Source organism: Castor canadensis, chromosome 9 (assembly GCF_047511655.1).
Source record: "Castor canadensis chromosome 9, mCasCan1.hap1v2, whole genome shotgun sequence".
Lineage (NCBI taxonomy): Eukaryota > Metazoa > Chordata > Mammalia > Rodentia > Castoridae > Castor > Castor canadensis.
The window spans coordinates 61,454,208-61,465,577 of NC_133394.1; the positions used below are offsets into that span (position 1 = coordinate 61,454,208).

General features: G+C 36.4%; 1 non-coding gene across 1 annotated transcript; it reads right to left on the reverse strand.

Moving 5' to 3' along the window:
* Nucleotides 1–7,547: 7,547 nt before the first annotated feature.
* LOC141411166 (U6 spliceosomal RNA) lies at nt 7,548–7,653 on the reverse strand. The gene has a single exon (XR_012436006.1). It is a non-coding gene; the product is annotated as a U6 spliceosomal RNA (small nuclear RNA).
* Nucleotides 7,654–11,370: the final 3,717 nt, after the last annotated feature.

An 11,370-nucleotide genomic window follows, 5' to 3' on the forward strand; every position in this document is an offset into this window, starting at 1 on the left:
GTTGCTGTGCTGCTGGGGTTTCATTGAGAAAGTTCTTACCTATACCTACTAACTCCAGAGTATTTCCTACTCTTTCTTGTATCAACTTAAGAGTTTGGGGTCTGATATTAAGATCCTTGATGCATTTTGAGTTAATCTTGGTATAGGGTGATATACATGGATCTAGTTTCAGTTTTTTGCAGACTGCTAACCAGTTTTCCCAGCAGTTTTTGTTGAAGAGGCTGCTATTTCTCCATCGTATATTTTTAGCTCCTTTGTCAAAGATAAGTTGCTCATAGTTGTGTGGCTTCATATCTGGATCCTCTATTCTGTTCCACTGGTCTTCATGTCTGTTTTTGTGCCAGTACCATGCTGTTTTTATTGTTATTGCTTTGTAATATAGTTTGAAGTCAGGTATTGTGATACCTCCTGCATTGTTCTTTTGACTGAGTATTGCCTTGGCTATTCGTGGCCTCTTGTGTTTCCATATAAATTTCACAGTAGATTTTTCAATCTCTTTAATGAATGTCATTGGAATTTTGATGGGAATTGCATTAAACATGTAGATTACTTTGGGGAGTATCGACATTTTTACTATGTTGATTCTACCAATCCATGAGCATGGGAGATCTCTCCACTTTCTATAGTCTTCCTCAATCTCTTTCTTCAGAAGTGTATAGTTTTCCTTGTAGAGGTCTTTCACATCTTTTGTTAGGTTTATACCTAGGTATTTGATTTTTTTTGAGGCTATTGTAAATGGAATTGTTTTTATACATTCTTTTTCCGTTTGCTCATTGTTAGTGTATAGAAATGCTAATGATTTTTCTATGTTGATTTTATATCCTGCTACTTTGCTATAGCTATTGATGATGTCTAGAAGCTTCTGAGTAGAGTTTTTTGGGTCTTTAAGGTATAGGATCATGTCGTCTGCAAATAGGGATATTTTGACAGTTTCTTTACCTATTTGTATTCCTTTTATTCCTTTTTCTTGCCTAATTGCTCTGGCTAGGAATTCCAGTACTATGTTGAATAGGAGTGGAGATAGTGGGCATCCTTGTCTGGTTCCTGATTTTAGAGGGAACGGTTTTAATTTTTCTCCATTAAGTATAATGCTGGCTGTATGTTTGTCATATATAGCTTTTATAATGTTGAGGAACTTTCCTTCTATTCCTAGTTTTCTTAGAGCTTTTATCATGAAATGATGTTGGATCTTATCAAAGGCTTTTTCTGCATCTATTGAGATGATCAAGTGGTTTTTGTCTTTGCTTCTGTTAATGTGGTTTATTACGTTTATTGATTTTCATCTGTTGAACCAACACTGCATTCCTGGGATGAAGCCTACCTGGTCGTGGTGGATAATCTTTTTGATGTGTTGCTGAATTCGATTTGCCATTATTTTGTTGAGGATTTTTGCATCAATGTTCATTAAGGAGATTGGCCTATAGTTCTCCTTTTTGGAGGTGTCTTTGCCTGGTTTTGGGATAAGTGTAATACTGGCTTCATAAAATGTGTTTGGCAGTTTTCCTTCCCTTTCTATTTCATGGAACAGTTTAAGGAGGGTTGGTATCAGTTCTTCTTTAAAGGTCTGATAGAATTCAGCAGAGAATCCATCAGGTCCTGGACTTTTCTTTTTGGGGAGACTCTTGATTGCTGCTTCAATTTCATTTTGTGTTATAGGTCTATTCAGGTGATTAATTTCCTCTTGATTCAGTTTTGGATGATCATATGTATCTAGAAATCTGTCCATTTCTTTTAGATTTTCAAATTTATTTGAATATAGGTTCTCAAAGTAGTCTCTGATGATTTCCTGGACTTCCATGGTGTTTGTTGTTATCTCCCCTTTTGCATTCCTGATTCTACTAATTTGGGTTTTTTCTCTCCTCATTTTAGTCAGGTTTGCCAGGGGTCTATCGATCTTGTTTATTTTTTCAAAGAACCAACTTTTTGTTTCATTAATTCTTTGTATGGTATTTTTGGTTTCTATTTCGTTGATTTCAGCTCTTATTTTTATTATTTCTCTCCTTCTATTTGTTTTGGGATTTGCTTGTTCTTGTTCTTCTAGGAGTTTGAGATGTATCATTAGGTCATTGATTTGGGATCTTTCAATCTTTTTAATATATGCACTCATGGCTATAAACTTTCCTCTCAAGACTGCCTTAGCTGTGTCCCATAGGTTCTGGTAGGTTGTGTTTTCATTTTCATTGACTTCTAAGAACTTTTTAAGTTCCTCTTTTATTGCATCGATGATCCATTCTTCATTAAGTAATGAGTTATTTAGTTTCCAGCTGTTTGCATGTTTTTTGTCTTTACTTTTGTTGTTGAGTTCTACTTTTACTGCATTGTGGTCAGATAGTATGCATGGTATTATTTCTATTTTCTTATGTTTGCTGAGGCTTGCTTTGTGCCCTAGGATATGATCTATTTTGGAGAAGGTTCCATGGGCTGCTGAGAAGAATGTATATTGTGTAGAGGTTGGATGAAATGTTCTGTAGACATCTACTAGGTCCACTTGATCTATTGCATATTTTAGATCTTGGATTTCTTTATTGAGTTTTTGTTTGGATGACCTATCTATTGATGATAATGGAGTGTTAAAGTCTCCCACAACCACTGTGTTGGCGTTTATATATGCTTTTAGGTCTTTCAGGGTATGTTTGATGAAATTGGTTGCGTTGACATTGGGTGCGTACAGATTGATGATTATTATTTCCTTTTGGTCTATTTCCCCTTTTATTAGTATGGAATGTCCTTCTTTATCACGTTTGATCAATGTAGCTTTGAAGTCTACTTTGTCAGAGATAAGTATTGCTACTCCTGCTTGTTTTCGGGGGCCATTGGCTTGGTAAATCTTCTTCCAGCCTTTCATCCTAAGCATATGCTTATTTCTGTCGGTGAGATGAGTCTCCTGTAAGCAACAAATTGTTGGATCTTCTTTTTTAATCCATTTTGTCAAACGGTGTCTTTTGATGGGTGAATTAAGTCCATTAACATTAAGAGTTAGTACTGATAGGTATGTGGTGATTCCTGCCATTTAGTTGTCTTAGTTATTTGAAGGTTTGATTGTGTGTACCTAACTTGATGTTACTCTCTACTGTCTTGCTTTTTCTTATCCTGTGGTTTGGTGCTGCCTGCCTTTTCATGGTTAAGTTGGGTGTCACTTTCTGTGTGCAGGATCCCTTGCAGAATCTTTTGTAATGGTGGCTTTGTGGTCACATATTGTTTTAGTTTCTGCTTATCATGGAAGACTTTTATTGCTCCATCTATTTTGAATGATAGCTTTGCTGGCTAGAGTATCCTGGGGTTGAAGTTATTTTCATTCAGTGCCCGGAAGATCTCACCCCACGCTCTTCTTGCTTTTAATGTTTCTGTTGAGAAGTCTGCTGTGATTTTGATGGGTTTACCTTTGTATGTTACTTGTTTTTTCTCTCTTGCAGCCTTCAATATTCTTTCCTTAGTTTCTGAACTTGTTGTTTTAATGATGATATGTCGTGGAGTAGTTCTATTTTGATCTGGTCTGTTTGGTGTCCTGGAAGCCTCTTGCATGTGTATGGGAATATCTTTCTCTAGATTTGGGAAATTTTCCGTTATTATTTTGTTGAATATATTACGCATTCCCTTCGCTTGCACCTCTTCTCCTTCTTCGATGCCCATGATTCTCAAGTTTGGTCTTTTGATGGAGTCGGTGAGTTCTTGCATTTTCTTTTCACAGGTCTTGAGTTGTTTAATTAATAGTTCTTCAGTTTTCCTTTAATTACCATTTCATCTTCAAGTTCTGAGATTCTGTCCTCTGTTTGTTCTATTCTGCTGGATTGGCCTTCCGTTTTGTTTTGCAGTTCTGTTTCGTTCTTTTTTCTGAGGTTTTCCATATCCTGGCTGTTTTCTTCTTTATTGTTGTCTATTTTTGTCCTGAGTTCATTTATCCATTTATTCATTGTGTTCTCTCTTTCACTTTGGTGTTTATACAGTGCTTCTATGGTTTCCTTTATTTCTTCTTTTGCTTTTTCAAATTCTCTATTTTTATTGTCTTGGAATTTCTTGAGTGTCTCCTGTACATTTTGGTTGACCCTATCCAGTATCATCTCTATAAAATTCTCATTGAGTACTTGTAGTATGTCTTCTTTTAAATTATTCTTGTAGGCTTCATTGGGTCCTTTGGCATAGTTTATCTTCATTTTGTTGGAGTCTGGCTCTGAGTTTCTGTTCTCTTCATTCCCCGCTGGTTCCTGTACTAATTTTTTGCTGTGGGGAATCTGGTTTCCTTGTTTTTTCTGTCTTCCTGTCATTGTCCTTGGTGTTGTTACTGTCCCTGTACTGTGTGTAATTACGTATTTTCTAGCTTGTAATAATAACAATGGTAATATTGAGAATGGAAGAGTGAGCTGAGATGGAAAGCAAGAAGTTAAAGAAAAGGGGAAAACAAATATACAGACAAGAGGGAGAAAGCAGAACAAGGTATCAGACAAGAGAGTTTCAAAGGTATAAACAGGGAGTGTTAGTGTACTAATCGACAGTAAGCTGAACAGACAATAGAGTGACAGAGAGAGGATTGAAAATCAAAGATAAAAAAAATAAAAAATAAGTATATGAAAGTAATATCTATTTATAAAAATGAATTAAAATAAAATGGAAAATAGAAAATTAAAAAAAAAAAACAAAAAACCAAAAAACTTCCAAGTTTATATGCAATGCAATTTCAGTCTTAATAATTTGGATGTCCGTCTCAATCTCCAGTCCTGGAGTTGGTGCCTCAGATGTTGTTCTGTAGTTGTCTCATCAAAGGGGATGCATAAAGTAGAACAAAACTACACTCACACACACACACAGAAGAAAAAAAAAAAAAAGCCCCACCAAGTGTCCCCAGTTCAAATGCAATACAGTTTCAGTAAGTTTTTCGGCTTGCAGGTGTAATTCGGTTGTTCTCTCATCAAAGGTTGGGAGAAAAAGAAAAAAAGCGTCTGGAGGCAGTTCTGAGAGTGGTATCTGCAACTGTGGCTTGCCTGCCTACTGCTTTCAGCCTGTAGCTGGTGGCATTATTTATGCAGATCTCTGGGGTGAGCTAGCACTCACCTGGTCCCACAGGCTTTGTTTGCTCAGAGTTCTCCTGTGTGGAGGCCTCTGCCACAGGCTTTCCCCTTTCCAAGCACTGGGAAAGGTGACACTGCCCCACGTTGTCAGGCCTGCGTGTTTATTTACAGCTCACGTGGGAAGTGGGTCTTCCCTCCTCTCACAAGCGTTCCCGCTCCTGGTTGCTGGGCATGCCCCGCTCCAGCCAGAGCCTCTCCGGCCAGCCCGGCTCGTTTATTTACAGTCACGGGAAGGGTTCCCTTCCCCCAATCTTCAGCGCTCAGGGTGCCCCACCCTCTTTCCAGCGTCTTAACTGTTCTTATTGCTTAGTACTCAGTTTCTCTTTTTTTCCAGGGTGGAGGTCAGTCTGTCCAGGGGGCTATGCTGCTCTGGCCCAGGCTTGTCTGTGGGGCTACCGCAGTACTGCGAAGCTCACCTGGTCCGCATCTTCCCACGCCGTATGGGCGCCAGCCACTGGCGGCCCCGGGGGCCCTCCTCGGTTCTCCGTTTAACGTGAAGTGGAGATTCTCTGTGCCGGCTCTAGCCGCCATCTTGGAATTCCACCTATTTTTTTTTTTAATATAGGCACTTATAGCTATGAACTTTACCCTTAGCACAGCCTTTACTATGTCTTACAGATTCTGGTAGGTTTTATTTTCATTTTTATTGGATTCTAGGAACTTTTTGATTTCTTCCCTTATTTCTTCAGTCACCCATTGGTTTTTCAGCAGTGTGTTGCTCAGTCTCCATGCGTTTGAATATTTTTTGTGGTTTCTTGTGTTGTTGCAGTCTAGTTTTATTCCATTGTGATCAGACATGATATAGGGGGTTACTTTGATTTTATTGAATTTGTTGAGACTTACTGTGTGTCCTAAAATATGATCTATTTTGGAGAAAGTTCCATGAGCTGCAGAAAAGAATGTGTAATGTATGGTTGTTGGGTGAAATACTCTGTAGATAGCAACCATGTCTATTTAGTTTAATGTGTGGAGTAACTCCGAAGTTTCTTGGTTGAATTTTTGCCTGAATGACATATCTATTGGTGACAGTGGAGTATTTAGGTCTCCCACTATTACTGTGTTAAGAGTTTATCTGTGCTGTTAGGACCATTAGAGTTTTTTTTTTTTTAATGTAGATGGGTGCCCCTGTGTTTGGTGCATATATGTTAAGGATTGATATTTCTTCTTGATGAATTGTTCCTTTCATTAATACGAAGTGACCTCCATTGTCTCTTCTGATTGATTTTAGTCTGAAGTCTACTTTGCCAGATATGAGTATAGCTACTCCTTCCTGTTTTGGGGTCTATTTGCTTGGAAAACTTTTTTCTACCCTTTGACTCTAAGCCAGTATTTATTTTCCTCAATGTGATGAGTCTCTTGTAAGGAGCATATAGTTGGGCCTTGTTTTTTATCTCAGTTTGCTATTTTATGTCTTTTGATTGGGACATTGAGGCCATTTACATTCAGTGCTTATATTAAGAAGTTCCTGGTGTTTCCAGCCATTTTTATTCCCCTGTTGTTTAGATTTGCCAGTCCTTGATTACTGATCTGCTTGCTCAAAAGGGTTTATTCCTTCTTGAGTCTTCCTGTCTCACTCTAGTCTCTATATGTAAAAGTCCTTTAAGTATCTTCTGTAGTGCTGGCTTGGTAGTCATGAATTCCTTTAGTTTTTCCTTGTTGTGGAAGGTTTTAATTTCTCCTTCAATTAGGAAGGATAGTTTTGCTGGATAGACTAGTCTAGTGCTTTCTTTCAGGGACTGAATTATATCTTTCCATGACCTTCTTGAGTTTAGAGTTTGAGTTGAGAAATCTGCTGTTATTCTAATGGGTTTGTCTTTATATGTCACTTGTCTTTTTTTTTTTTTTGCAGCTTTCAGAATTCTTTCTTTGTTCTGTGTGCTGATTGTTTGATTATGATATGTCTGTGGGTTTTTCTTTTTGGTTCTGATGGTTTGGTGTTCTGTAAGCTTCGTGAACCTTTCTCCATGTGTTTGAGTATTTTCAACACACAGTGTCTCTTTCTTTCTCAAGTTTAGGGAAGTTTTCAGCTATTATTTTATTGAATAGGTTGTCAATGCCTTTAGTTTGTATCTCCTCTCCTTCATCTACACCCATGATTCATAGGTTTGGTCTTTTCATGGTGTCCCAGATATCTTACATGTTCCATTCATATTTTCTTAGCATTCTTTCATTATCTCTTATTGTTTGGTCTAATTCCTCCACTTTGTCTTCTGTTTTTGATACTCTATTTTCAACTTGCTCCACTCTGTTCACCAAGCTTTTGATTGAGGCTTTTATTTGGAATATTGAGTTGTTTATTTTGGATTAATTATTTTCTAAGGTTTCCATATCTTTTTTGATTTCCTCTTTCATATCCTAGATAGTCTTCTTAATTTCATTCATCTGTTTGTATTCTCTTTGAGCTCATTTAATTGTTTATTCACATCCTTTTTGAGGTCAAATACTAGCTCTTGTGTTTCTTCTTTGAAGTCTTTAATCATTTTTAAAAATCTGGAATGTTTCATGAATTTGTGTGTTATTCTTATCTAGAGACCATGCTAACCTTCTCTCTATCATTCAATTTTAGTATATGTGCTGCCAAAGTGAGCACTCACTGCTTTTCTTACACTGAATGTGAACCATTTTCCTTCTTCTAACCATACTAATGAGAACATTACTTAAACACCAAGCAGTACAGAATTGGAAGCAAATAAAGTGTTCTCTGACCAGATTTTCTTTGAGTATGAAGAGAGAATTTTCAGGAAGTCAAGTGTTTATGAAATTTAGGCAAGTCTATATACTTTTTAGCACTTCACTTACTGCATCTATATAATGAGAAACTTTGATTAAATTACAAGTCCTTCCAATGCTGAAATTTAATTATGGTTGATTATCACAAATCATCCTAAGATTAAAAATTGAGAGTTGAACAATGTATCTTTAATAATAATGACAATTATCAAGCACTAAATGTATGCTTATCATTTAATGTTTTCCATAGGACTTGGAGAAATTAGTCTCTACCTTGAACTATCCAATATTTTCAAAGGAAAATTCAAGTAGATAAGCAGATTAAAGAAGTCATTCTATGGGAAGGGGACAAAGGAAGAGTGAAGAGGATTAGAGGAGATGAACCAATTGGGGTTGTAATACATATATGCTTGGAACTATCACATGGATACTCCCTGTGCAGCTATCCTATCTCAAACTAGCAAAAAAAGAAAATCAGACTTTTCTTTCATCTTGTATCTTTTTTTATCTTTTATCTACAAAATCAGAGGACAGGAGGGCAGAATAGGTCCTGCTCCAGTGTAGGGGAAGGGTTGGCACCAGTGGGAGGGAGGAGGTGGCAGGGAAAGGGGGTAGGAGAATGAATACAGTGCAAAAAATGTGTACACATATAAGTAAATGCAAAATGACACCTGTTGAAACTATTCTAGGAATTGGGGGAGGAGAGATAAAAGAGAGTGATAGAGGGGGTGAATTCAAGTATGATATATTGTAAAAACCCTTATAAGTGCTGTAGTGCACCCCCACCAAGAACAACAATAAAGAAAAAAGAAGACAACATTCTATATATCTTTAATATTTCTTCATTGAATTTACTTACACTTCTTAGCTAGATTTTCTTCTGAGAATGGAGGATTCAAAGATGAATAAAACATGATCTTCATCCTCCAAGAGTTCACAGTCAAGGTAGTATGTTTAAAAATGATTACAAAAGCATGACCATGGCAAACCAAATAAGTTTATAAATTGGTTTCCTCTTACCACCTGTAGCTGATATCATCTTCCTTCATTAAAGTTATATAGCTGTGTTTAGTGTAAGTGCTGAATTCTTGGATTTCCTACTAGGGCATTTCAGAGTCATATATTTCTTAGATTGTAAATTTGATGAAGGCAGGGCATATATGCATTATTTAAGTTGTAATTCTAGCACTTAACCACCGTGACTGGCATGGAGAGCACAAATAGACTCTAACGCAGTGATAGTGGGAGGCCTGAATACCCCACCATCACCAATAGATAGGTCATCCAGGCAAAAGATCAACAATGGAACTTCAGGACTACTCCACACATTACACTAAATAGACATGGTTGATATCTGTGTTTTGTATAGAATTAATTTTTAATCATGCCTAGAAGCTAATAGAGAGGACATATATTTAATTGTGAATACAGTTAAAGTTTTAATTATAAAATTGTCTTTTTAAATATTTATTCTGGGTATTCTTAGAAACTGTTATGATATAATCCCTTTGTTAGCTCAATGTACCATATATTTTCCTTTCCTAATAAATTAATTTATCATAGTTTTATTTAAGTAGCAGTTTCTTTACACAATATTTAAAATATGTTTCAATTTGAAAAAAATGACTTCATATATAACTATAAACATATAGTTATATTTATATTACTTTCTGGACCAAAAATCTCAGTAAAACATACTTATATTTTGTAAGTGGACAATAATTTTGATTATTTTTTCACATTCTTAGGAATGCAAGTGATACAGATAAGAAGAGGAACTGGAATATGCAGTCAAGTTAAAAAAAAAAACGTTAGATTCCTCTCCAGCCCACACAGTTCTGAATGAAATTGTATTACTAGTTACATAGAACAATACTTGTGGAAAACTATTATTGTTTAGTCATTAAAGTAATGAAATTTAAACTAACCATTTTTTGAAAAACATGGTTTACAAGTTGAGTGGCTTGGGCAAATAGGTAACCACTATCCCCCCACTTTAAGCTTAGGGCTGTTAATTTTAATTTCTAGCACCCCTCCCCCGATGACTATACACACAATTTACATTTATGTTAAAAAATTAACCTTCTCTTGCATCTCTTCACATAACAGAGTTGTATGGGTAGTGACAGTCCTCTCCAACCTCATCTTCATCTACTCTCATGTATTTCCTCCTTTCTTTGGCCACTCCAGTCTCACCCCAGCTGCTCTCAGATCTTGACATCTTTCTTATCTCAGTGACTTCATCCACCTCTATCCTTTTCTCTTTTTTGACCTTACAAAGCCTGTTCTGGCCACCTGTTAGTCACTTCCCTTTGTTTATTTAATAATGTGTATTGAAATTTGTATTTAGTCTTTGCCTTTAAAAATTTACATGCAGCAAACTTCTTCTTTAAAACCTCTCACTCCCATCTGAAGGAAATATCACTGGAAAATTCCATGGTAATGGCTAGACATCTCTCCCTCACCCCTGTCCCCCAGGCTTGCACAGTCACCCTTTCCCATTGGCTTCACCATAAGTAGTCTGTTGCCTCTGTGTACCCTTGGTGGAATGTAATGATTCTTTCTGCCAGCCCTTAGTTTGGCTAATTCTACACTAAAAAAATAAACTCACACTTTGATTCTCATTCCTTTAATTGATGAGGCTCCCTGCATGGTGCATCAACATTGCTTATTTCTCTCATATTTCACTGGCCACCAGAACTTAATTATTGTGATACATTTGTCAGTTTTCTAAGGACAGGTATAGTTTATTAATTTTTATACCCACCTACAATTATTCCAGTGATTACTACACAGCAGGTGCTCAATAGTGTATATCTGTTGAAGACTTAATTAAAACGAGAGCCCCTGAAAACAGGCTGAACATGAATGATCTCTGAATGTCTAACTGCCCCTCAGATGAATTTCTAGATAAGGTGGATAAGGAACTTGGGCCTCCATGACACATCCTGGAGCTTGAGCACAGGAACCTCAGTTCTTCCATCTGAGAATGAGTGAGCTGGGATAGTTTGTCATTTCTTTTTCATTTCTGTTTATATTTCATCAATACATTTTGAATTTCCAGGTAGCTTGGGGAAAGTAATTTAAAGTGGGTCACATAATTTTCCAATTATTTAATGTTTTTTATATTTTAACCAAACAAGTTTTTCCTATATCGTGAAAATAAAGTAATTATGCAATGACAAAGTAGAAAAGGAAGTAATGAAGATTTATTTGACCACCTCCTATGCCATAGGTTCTGAGGTAGACCCTTTGAATCCTTTTTCTCATTCAGTTCTCATGGTTGCTGTAAGAGGGATGTACAATTATCACTATTTGAAGATTTAAAACAAAAACCTAGATAACTGAATCACATTATGATATCCTTTTTGTAGTGCTGTCTCTCTACTTACAGGGCTGTGAACATTCATAGTCAAGTATTTTAAAACTATGGAATTTTTATAGACCAAGGCAGTGATTCTTTGCTATTATCTGGTTGGAGTAACCAGGAAATGCTATTTCACTCAAGGGCATTATTATTTTAACATTTAGTCATTTATGAGAAGAGAATTTATTAAAGTTTAAAGAGTGCAGTAAC